General features: G+C 31.9%; 1 long non-coding RNA gene across 1 annotated transcript; it reads right to left on the reverse strand.

Annotated features, from left to right (window-relative positions):
* Window positions 1-4,280: 4,280 nt before the first annotated feature.
* LOC131050343 (uncharacterized) lies at window positions 4,281-5,590 on the reverse strand. Its single transcript, XR_009106929.2, has 2 exons — window positions 4,926-5,590; window positions 4,281-4,824 (listed from the first exon to the last, which is right to left on the reverse strand). It is a non-coding gene; the product is annotated as an uncharacterized LOC131050343 (long non-coding RNA).
* Window positions 5,591-8,872: the final 3,282 nt, after the last annotated feature.

Consider the following 8,872-nt stretch of genomic DNA (forward strand, 5'->3'; position numbering starts at 1 on the left):
CTTCTAACCCCTTCTAATTATCGTATTCCCCTCTCTAATCATTTGCACATTCCCAAACAAAGGCCACTTCTCAAAAATACCTCAAAGTCTTTGAAATGCATTAAAGGCTTTTATTTTTCAACAAGTTAACCCCCAAAGTCTTTCAAAGCCTTTATGGCTCTTACATAACCATTAATGGTTAACTCAACTTCCCCACATGGTTAAAGACTTTCCCTCTAACTCAACCCTCATTTAACTCATGAGTCTCTTCAAGCATTTATTGCTTTGACCATGGTTATCTCCATTAACTCTTGCACAAGAGTTTATCGATTGGATAAAAGCATTATCCATTGGATAAAAGCTTTATCCAATAACACAATCCTAACCAAACCCTCCTAGGGTAACCCTCATGTCATCTCAAGCATTTAATGCTTCTTCCCTCTCCTCTCAAGCCATCTCATCTTGACACTTGCCATCATGGGATTGGGTTGAAAGCCATCACATGGATCCCAAACCCATCAACCTTGACCCTTCACAAGCCCACTCAATCTTGGCCATTCAATCAACATTTTTTCCTATAAAAGGACCTCATTCCCCAAGCCAAAAAAGGAGGAAAGCATTTGAGCATTGTTATTATAGTAAAATTCACATAGACATTAATTAGGAGCTTTCTCATAGCAAATATTTTACACTTGCATAAGCATTTTTTTTCATTTACAACCATCTTGAATCTTCATATGGCATCCATGGATAGTGCTAAAAGATGAGAGCTACACTCATTTGGGACTTGGAGAGGAGAGGAACAAGGAAGAGCCAACCTCATCAAGCATAGGGAGGGAGTATTAGAGTTGTTTAGTTCTTTATTTTCCTCTTTGCTTTGTTATTAATATTTCTTGATATGCTTTGAAATGGATTCATTTTCATGTTATGCTTATGGTTGAAAGTTTACTAACATGATTTCTTTATTGTCCACTAATCCCATTTTCATGGCATCAGTAAGAATCTAAGGTCTTTGTTCTTGAAAGTTTCATTTCTTTTGATGAAGATTTCTCCTCATCAATAAAGATAGAATTAGTTACCAAATCTAATGGAACCTATTCTTTATTAGGAAGTGCGACTCTACTTTTTGGGAAGAATCAATTATTTTTTTCCACAAAAAGATTCACCTATTACCCCTAAGTGCTCAATCAATCAATAAAACTTTGTCTATATGGATTTTGATTTTGATGCAAAATAATATTTATTTATATAGGTCCAACAATGAATATGATTAAAGGAAACATTATCACTCATATGACATTGATATATTTGAAACCACCAATGTATCATGTGAGGGATGAACTAATCCATGTGGGTATAACATCTTATAACATCTCACTCTCTCTTGTGATATTGACATGGAGATAACTATATCCTTGGCTAGATTATCTTCATATGATGTGGAAGATTGGTAAATTGTTGTCTTTGAAGCAATTTCTACATTACCATTTAGTCAATTATTTTATAGGTTTGGTACAACATTGAAGGATATAAGGTTTTGTTGGGCACAACGTTGCTCAATTTTAGGTAACCTCTTGAATCAAATAGGAGCACCAAATTTTTTATATTTAATTTAAGTGCAACTGATTTGTACTAGCTTGATCTCTATGTGCTCATCTTAGGAAGATCACCGACAAATTCATAGTAAATGTTAACAGAGTGACAATGATAAAATAGTATTGCTAATCCTCATATAATGAGAAACTACATACAAATATGACAACATTATTAAAAGAAGGCACTACAAAAATGAATGAAAGTAAAATATTAGTAGTTTATAGATAAATAACAACATAGAAATTCACCACACATGAACAAATTTGTATGGATAAAGAGAGCACTAGAGATTGACAACTTTTTATGGTAATTTGTCATGAACAAATAAAAAAGGCCAAAATGTAAAAGGGATTTGAAGTTTTAGGTTTTATAAATCAATTTATATGTGTGGTGTTGATGATCACAAGAAATATAAAAAATTGAAAGGGAACTGTTAAAGTTAAAATTTAAGGTTTATAACGATAACAAATTTATTTCCACATTAGGTGAGGTGAAGGAAAGTGAAGGTGACTTAGATGAAGATAATCTTGGAAACGATGGTGATCCCAGTAGATTTTCTTTTGGTGACAATTGGGATGAGGTAAAAATTTCTTTGTTTTGAAGATGTTATTCTCTAAAAACCCTTGCTATGATTGGTGTGGCTTCATTATCTGATCATGACATTTTTCTTTTCCATTTCCAATCTTGAAGGTTGCTCAAAAACTCTTCTAGAAAACCCTTATTTTTTAGGAAAGAAGGGGCTTTGTCTTTAAAATGTGTATTTAGGCTTTAATTCACTAAATGATATATGCTTCAAGTTTCCTATTTGGGTTAGATTGTCAAGGTTAAGTTTGGAGTTATAGAATAAATTTTTATGCTTATTGTCAACACTTCTGGGCAAAATTGGTTACTAATTTGATCACCAAATTCAAAAAGTGTTTCTTGTTTGCTAGATTTTGTGTGTTTGTAGAAAATTAAAGGGTGCTCCATACTGAGATTACCTTATATTTCAACTATGGTGTTTGGGTACAATATGTTGAATTCAAAGACTCTCCTCTCGTTTTTCAATGTTGTTATAAAGTGAGAAACACTTCTATGACTTACTCTAACAATAAGAAACACCATTTTTTGTTGAGTAAAAGGATCATAAGTTCCTACTACTATTGAGGAGTTTGTTACATTATTTGAGGAGGTGCAAAAGGAAAACAATAAAAGGAATTATTTTGTAGAAAGTATGATGTTAGATTCATCTTTTATAGCTCCAAGGTTGGACGAGGATTTTGTCTATGTTCTTATGATTTTGTTCTCTTTTAGGAAAAAATGTTTAGAGAAGAAAGACCCTTATAATATGGTAAAACAAAAATTGTTGGAACAATTTTCTAAACTACCCTAACTTTGGGTTGGTAGTTTGTAAGGTTTTATTATGTCTTGACAGTTGAAGTCTCTCTGTTGTTCCTTGGATATCCTCTTTTGCGTTGTTGTTCTTATTGCTAAATATTTCCTATTGTAAGGTGTCTAGGCCATTTCAAAAAAATTGCTTACCTAAATAAAAAATACTCACAAATTTGAATAGGACATTCAAGGAAGTAGGAAAACATGACAAGAACATACACGAATAGGAATGTATGGGATTTTCAATTTGCAAAGAACAAAAGTTGACTTAGAAAGATGCCAACCAATTTTTTTGTGAATAGTTTTAACACATCTTTAATGGAACATAAAGACCCAAAGTGTAATCAAAATGGAAAATATATGAGAAAACCTAGAAAGAGTGAAGATATCTCAATATGAAGTAATACTTGGACATGGGCTTTTAAATATAGGATACCTTGAAAGCATCAATACGAAGACAAAAACTTCATAGGAGAATGATTTGTGGAGAGATCAAAGTGTTATTCAATAGCAAAATCCAAGAAAAAAAGTACAAATTCCTATATCTTGATTGGTAGATTAATAAAAAAAAAATTGAAATGATAATCACATCACATGATTTGGAGGGCTCAAGTTTGCAAGGATTTCAATGAGCTTAGAATTTTTCATACTTATAATGTGTGAAATGAAGAACTTTTTGCCAATTTATAAATCATTCTCCAACCAATGTGAACTAAATGCACTCCATTATGAACCCACTACTCGAATTAAGAGCTTAACAACATTTTGCTCATAGTGTGTAATTGGTAATATTTTAAGGTTTTTGATTTTGATACCTTTTTCACCATCTTCAAGCCAATGTTCATTTGAATCCCAAAACCTAAAAGCTTTGTTCAAATTGGGCTTTCAAGCTTAAAATTTAAATTATTTCATGTTAAGTGTTGAGAAAACCAAAAAGCTTGAATTAAAGGAGTATACTCACCCTTTTACTTATTAATTTTGTTTTTTGGGATGGAACTCAAGATATTCGAAGGAATATAGACTCTCTTTGAAACTTGAACCAATTATGCCTTGATTATAACATTAGAGATTTAAGAAAGTGAATGTGATTATTTGACATATTTAAGAAACAAGAAATTTGAAAAAATTAGGATGAAAATTTCATGACGATATAATAACAATTAGAAATCTGTATAATTATGTTAAGAGGTGGATTGTAATGAAATAAAACCAATCTATTTATGATTAAATCTACCAAAATCAAAATTATCATTCCTGAAAAAAGAGCTCTTAAAAGCCACAGAGATTTTGTCACAACTTGAAAACACCCACATGAAATTCATTCCAAACCCCTGTTAAATCCAAAGGAACAAATCGCCCCTACCTATCATATATGGTACGGAAGGTGTGACAAGTGCATGCTGCTCTAAGTAAATGCAGCGACAAATGATTTACCGTTCAAGGTTCTAAAGCCTTTTCAACAAACCCATTTTATTAATATCTTGCAATCAAAGCGTTCCATTGGGAAAATTATGCTCTTTGAGGCATTCTGTCAAACAGTTCAGTTGTCTCGTCTATGATTCCACATTTTGCATATCCTACATTCTGTTTATTTCATGAGAACAAATTTCTTGGATTCGTTCTGTCAATCAGTTCACGTGCCTTGTCTATGCTTACACATTTTGCATACATGTCTGCCAAAGCAGTTACAGCTGCAAAATCTATAAAATTCCTCTATCATTCACTCTGTAATGGATGTCCATACCCTGTTCCAAAGCTCCCATTTTCACATAGGTTGTGAGAATGCTGGCAGGGGTTGCAGACTCTGTTTTACACCTGTAAATCACATTTAGTTGAAAGTTTGTAAATCCTTTTCAACGAATGCATTTTGTGTATATCCTGCAATCCACATTTTTGCATACATGTGTATCAGAGCATTTCTAACTGCAACATATATGACAATAAGCATCCATTTATGATGCTTCAATGGATGCCCATACCTGTTTCAGAGCTTCGAATTTCGCATAGGCTGGGAGCAGACGAGAAAATGAGAATTGCTCGATTGGAAATTATATGCATATGGAGATTGGCTGTGCGGGAGAAGCAGTTTTAAAGATCTCAACTTAAGGCGGGGCTAACGGGAAATGGGAGTAACGGTGAACATGACGAGTTGGGAGGGCCCACACGAGCCAGCCGGGTACGTTTTACTGTCTGGCAACGGAAATGGTCAGATGAAACGGAAATGGAACTGAGAGGCGGACCCACATAGAACAACACACACTAAGTCAAAGCTTAGTGTGTGCTGTTTAAGCCAGCCCTGAACTCAGTCATTGATTGACGATCAGTGGTAGACGTAGAAGCCATTGAATTCGATTTAACAGAATACAAAGAAATAAAGAAAAAAACAGGCTGTCGTGGTGGGGATGTGAAGCGGAGGAGAGGGAGTAAATATACAGATAGAAGTCGGTGGGATCTGTTCTGTAGAAGAAAAGCAGAAGGAACCCGCTTTCTGAGCGAATGGCATAATCTCAGTGGATGTTGTTTGTGCAAGGAAGAATAGCATAAAAGCAAACAAATGTGATTGGATATCGTGTGTGCGTAAAAGAAACGCAGAACCAGGTTGTACTAAAAGATCTTAGTTGGGGGTGTTGAACACTCACGATACTGGTGTGCAGCTCTTAGCTATGAACTTGTACTGGAATGTTCTTAATTGACGTATTGCAATATTTTTAAAAAATTACATCTAAACTTTAGAAAAAGTTAAATTTTTTTCATATGAAAATTTCTTTCTTTTAACATTATTGATTAAAAACATAGACATTAGTAACATGCTAAGAATTCTTTTAACATGATTGATTAAAAACATAGACATGTTATAACTAAAAACAATAATAAACAATAAAATTGCTTCTCAAACTTTTTAATATAATGACTAACTAAAATAAAAATCACTAAAAAAAGAGATGGATAATTATTATACTACCAGAAAATAGTTTAGAGCATTACAGTCCCTCTCTATAGCGATATAAAACAAAAAAGATAATGTTCTGGATATCAAATCTAATACGATTCTTCCACCATTACTATTAAACTACTTATCACCATGGACCACCGATAATGAAACTGCGAAATAATTTAGCTTACAGATGCTTGTCTGCTTTCCTTGATTGCAGGTACGATAGATACATTGCTTCCTTTACAACTCACCATGGACCGGTGATAATGAAAGTGCCAAATAATTTAGCTGCTTTTTTCTCGATGGCCGACAAATGCATGTCTTCCTTTATAAATTGCACGTACGATAGATGCATTCCTTCCTTTACAGCTTATGCGCATGATAGAAACTCTTGTGAATGTCTTTACAAATAAGTCAGATTTTTTTTAAAATATTGCAATAAAGCAATTCTTAGCTATGAACTTGTACTGGAATGTTCTTGTTATTAAGCGGGCCATTGCGTGTTGGAATGTTCTTGTACAGTAGAAAAGATGAATAATAGCTGTGCCCGCATTTGAGAATAAAGAGCTATTATTATTCATAGTGTTTTTAAAAAAGCACTGAAGTTACGAATAGTTTTGTTTAGAAATTATTTACTATCGAGGCATTGATCTAGGCAAAGAGTTCTAAAGAATTAGTCATATGAAAAATTACCGAATGTATTTTTCAATACCACTAGTCTTTAGATATCAAGATATGCAACATTGCATTTAGAATGTATAGTATTATTTTCCACCCATTCATCAATTAAAATGCTACTGCAATTTTCACTCATTTAGATTTGCCCATTAAATACAAACTATTTAGATTTGTCTATCTTCGTCACTTTAATTAGTTGATCTGGGTTAATGTTGAATATTTGATATACATATTATTCAATTATCTTAGATTTGCTCAAGTGAATTATTTATGATCCCATTTAATGATATACATTTCTAGGTTTCTTTAGACTAGATATAGTATTGTTTTACCACTCTAATGTTTTATATTACTTTTTATATATCTTCAATTATGTAAAAATGTGGAGCTTCTCAGTTTTTCTTAGAATAGCATGAAGAAAATAACCTTATGTACCATATGATAAAAACCAAAGAAATATTAATATATGTTCTAATTTATTTTTCACAATACTTGTACACCGTTATTTTTGTTTTAGCTTGCTATGACTAAAAAAAATTTAAAAACAAGGTAGATGCAAATCAAAACTTGTGTGTAATGGAACGGGTGCTCTATGTATTGTGGATGATTTTTTGTAATTCAATGTTAAATCTAATTTTCTCTAATCCTCTACAATATGCAATATTTGATTTCCATTTTAGTTCTAGCTGGGAAATATAAATTATAGTTAGTTTAAAAATTTGTTGATTTCGCATTTTGATCTAGTTAACATAATATGAAAGAATGTGAATGTGTCTTTGATACTCATAATAATTACATTAAATATAATTTTTAATTTCCAAAGAGATTTATGATAATATATAAATAGGCTTACATAAATGCGTGTGTTTTAATAACAAATTATGTTCTCAATTCCTTGAGGTGAATGTCAGATAGAGTTTACTCTTAATTCGAGGATGAGAGGATGATTATCATCAAAGAGGTGTGGAGTAGACATTTGAGACAAAGCCACAATCATGAAATAAAACTAACAACACATACATAGACACATGGTCACATATTAATAATTACTTTCTATAAATTCAATTTAGAGAATTAAATGTGTTTTCATGTCCTTCTTATCAAATTTGGCATATAGTTAAGTTTCTTGCATCTACATTATTAACTGCATGAAAGTGTGTTTTAGTTGTAAGTTTTCTTTGAAATCAAATGGCAATTACTATGTACTATGTAGATAGTAGCATATATAGTATTAGGACTTCTTTTTTTTTAATTTATAAGTATATATCTATGTAGGATAACAAATTAAATTATATAAAATTTTTTTTTTTTTTTAAGTTACATCTCCTATCACATTAAGATGAATTCGATATTTAAAAACAACGTAGTTTAATATTTTATATATGAATAATTGTAAGTGAAAATAGTTTATAGTTTATATAGTGTCTTTTTTATACAAACTTTTAATTTTAGTAAGGAAAACTAAAATATTTTCTTATATTTTAAAAATTGAAATATAACTATAGAGGGGTGAAATCGAACCTATATGAAGGGTGGTTAGACCCTTTGATGATTTGAGATCCAACTCTCCACTTCAAGAAAACCTTTTGGGTACTACAGCCCTTGAGTTTTCTCACCAGAAGGGAAATGTGTGCAACTAAATTATACTAGAATTTTTTTTTAAAATAATTTATAAAAGATGAAAATATAAGTTACGAAGATCTTCCAGACAACCTCATAATCTCTTTGCCTATGATCCATGCATAGACCTAGGAAAAAAACACAACACACAAATGTCCTATTTGGATAGAGTGTTAGGAATCGTAACAAAAAGTACCAAATAATAAGTATAGTGTTCTATAGATTGAATTTTTTAAAAGATGCTAGAAAGTAAAGTGTAGGATATAAAGGAAACAATAGAAATGATGAGAAAAAAAAACAATGATACTCACAAAGGGTCCACCATATGAAGCTTACAATTGGAATAAAATCCTCCTTTGTTGATGGAGGCCCTACACACTGTAGATTAAGGATAAAATTTTGGGGGTGGCTATGTTTAGAGGTTTGCCATAGTCAAACCCTCATTTGGGTGTTTTCACGTCCACAAACAACCTAAGAATGCAATTGTGATAAAATGATAAAAGAGATATAAATGAGAAATATGAAGTAAAGAGATATGATAACTAAAGACAATAGTATATGAAAACAACTCAAAAAGAGTTACCCTCCCTTCAACACCAAAAGATGTGTAGCTCACTAGAATGAGGAATGATGGAATCTCCCAACTTGACATAGCTTTGATAGGTGCTAATGATAATTTCATAATTGCAAAAA

The sequence above is a fragment of the Cryptomeria japonica genome, chromosome 5 (assembly GCF_030272615.1).
Source record: "Cryptomeria japonica chromosome 5, Sugi_1.0, whole genome shotgun sequence".
Classification (NCBI taxonomy): domain Eukaryota; kingdom Viridiplantae; phylum Streptophyta; class Pinopsida; order Cupressales; family Cupressaceae; genus Cryptomeria; species Cryptomeria japonica.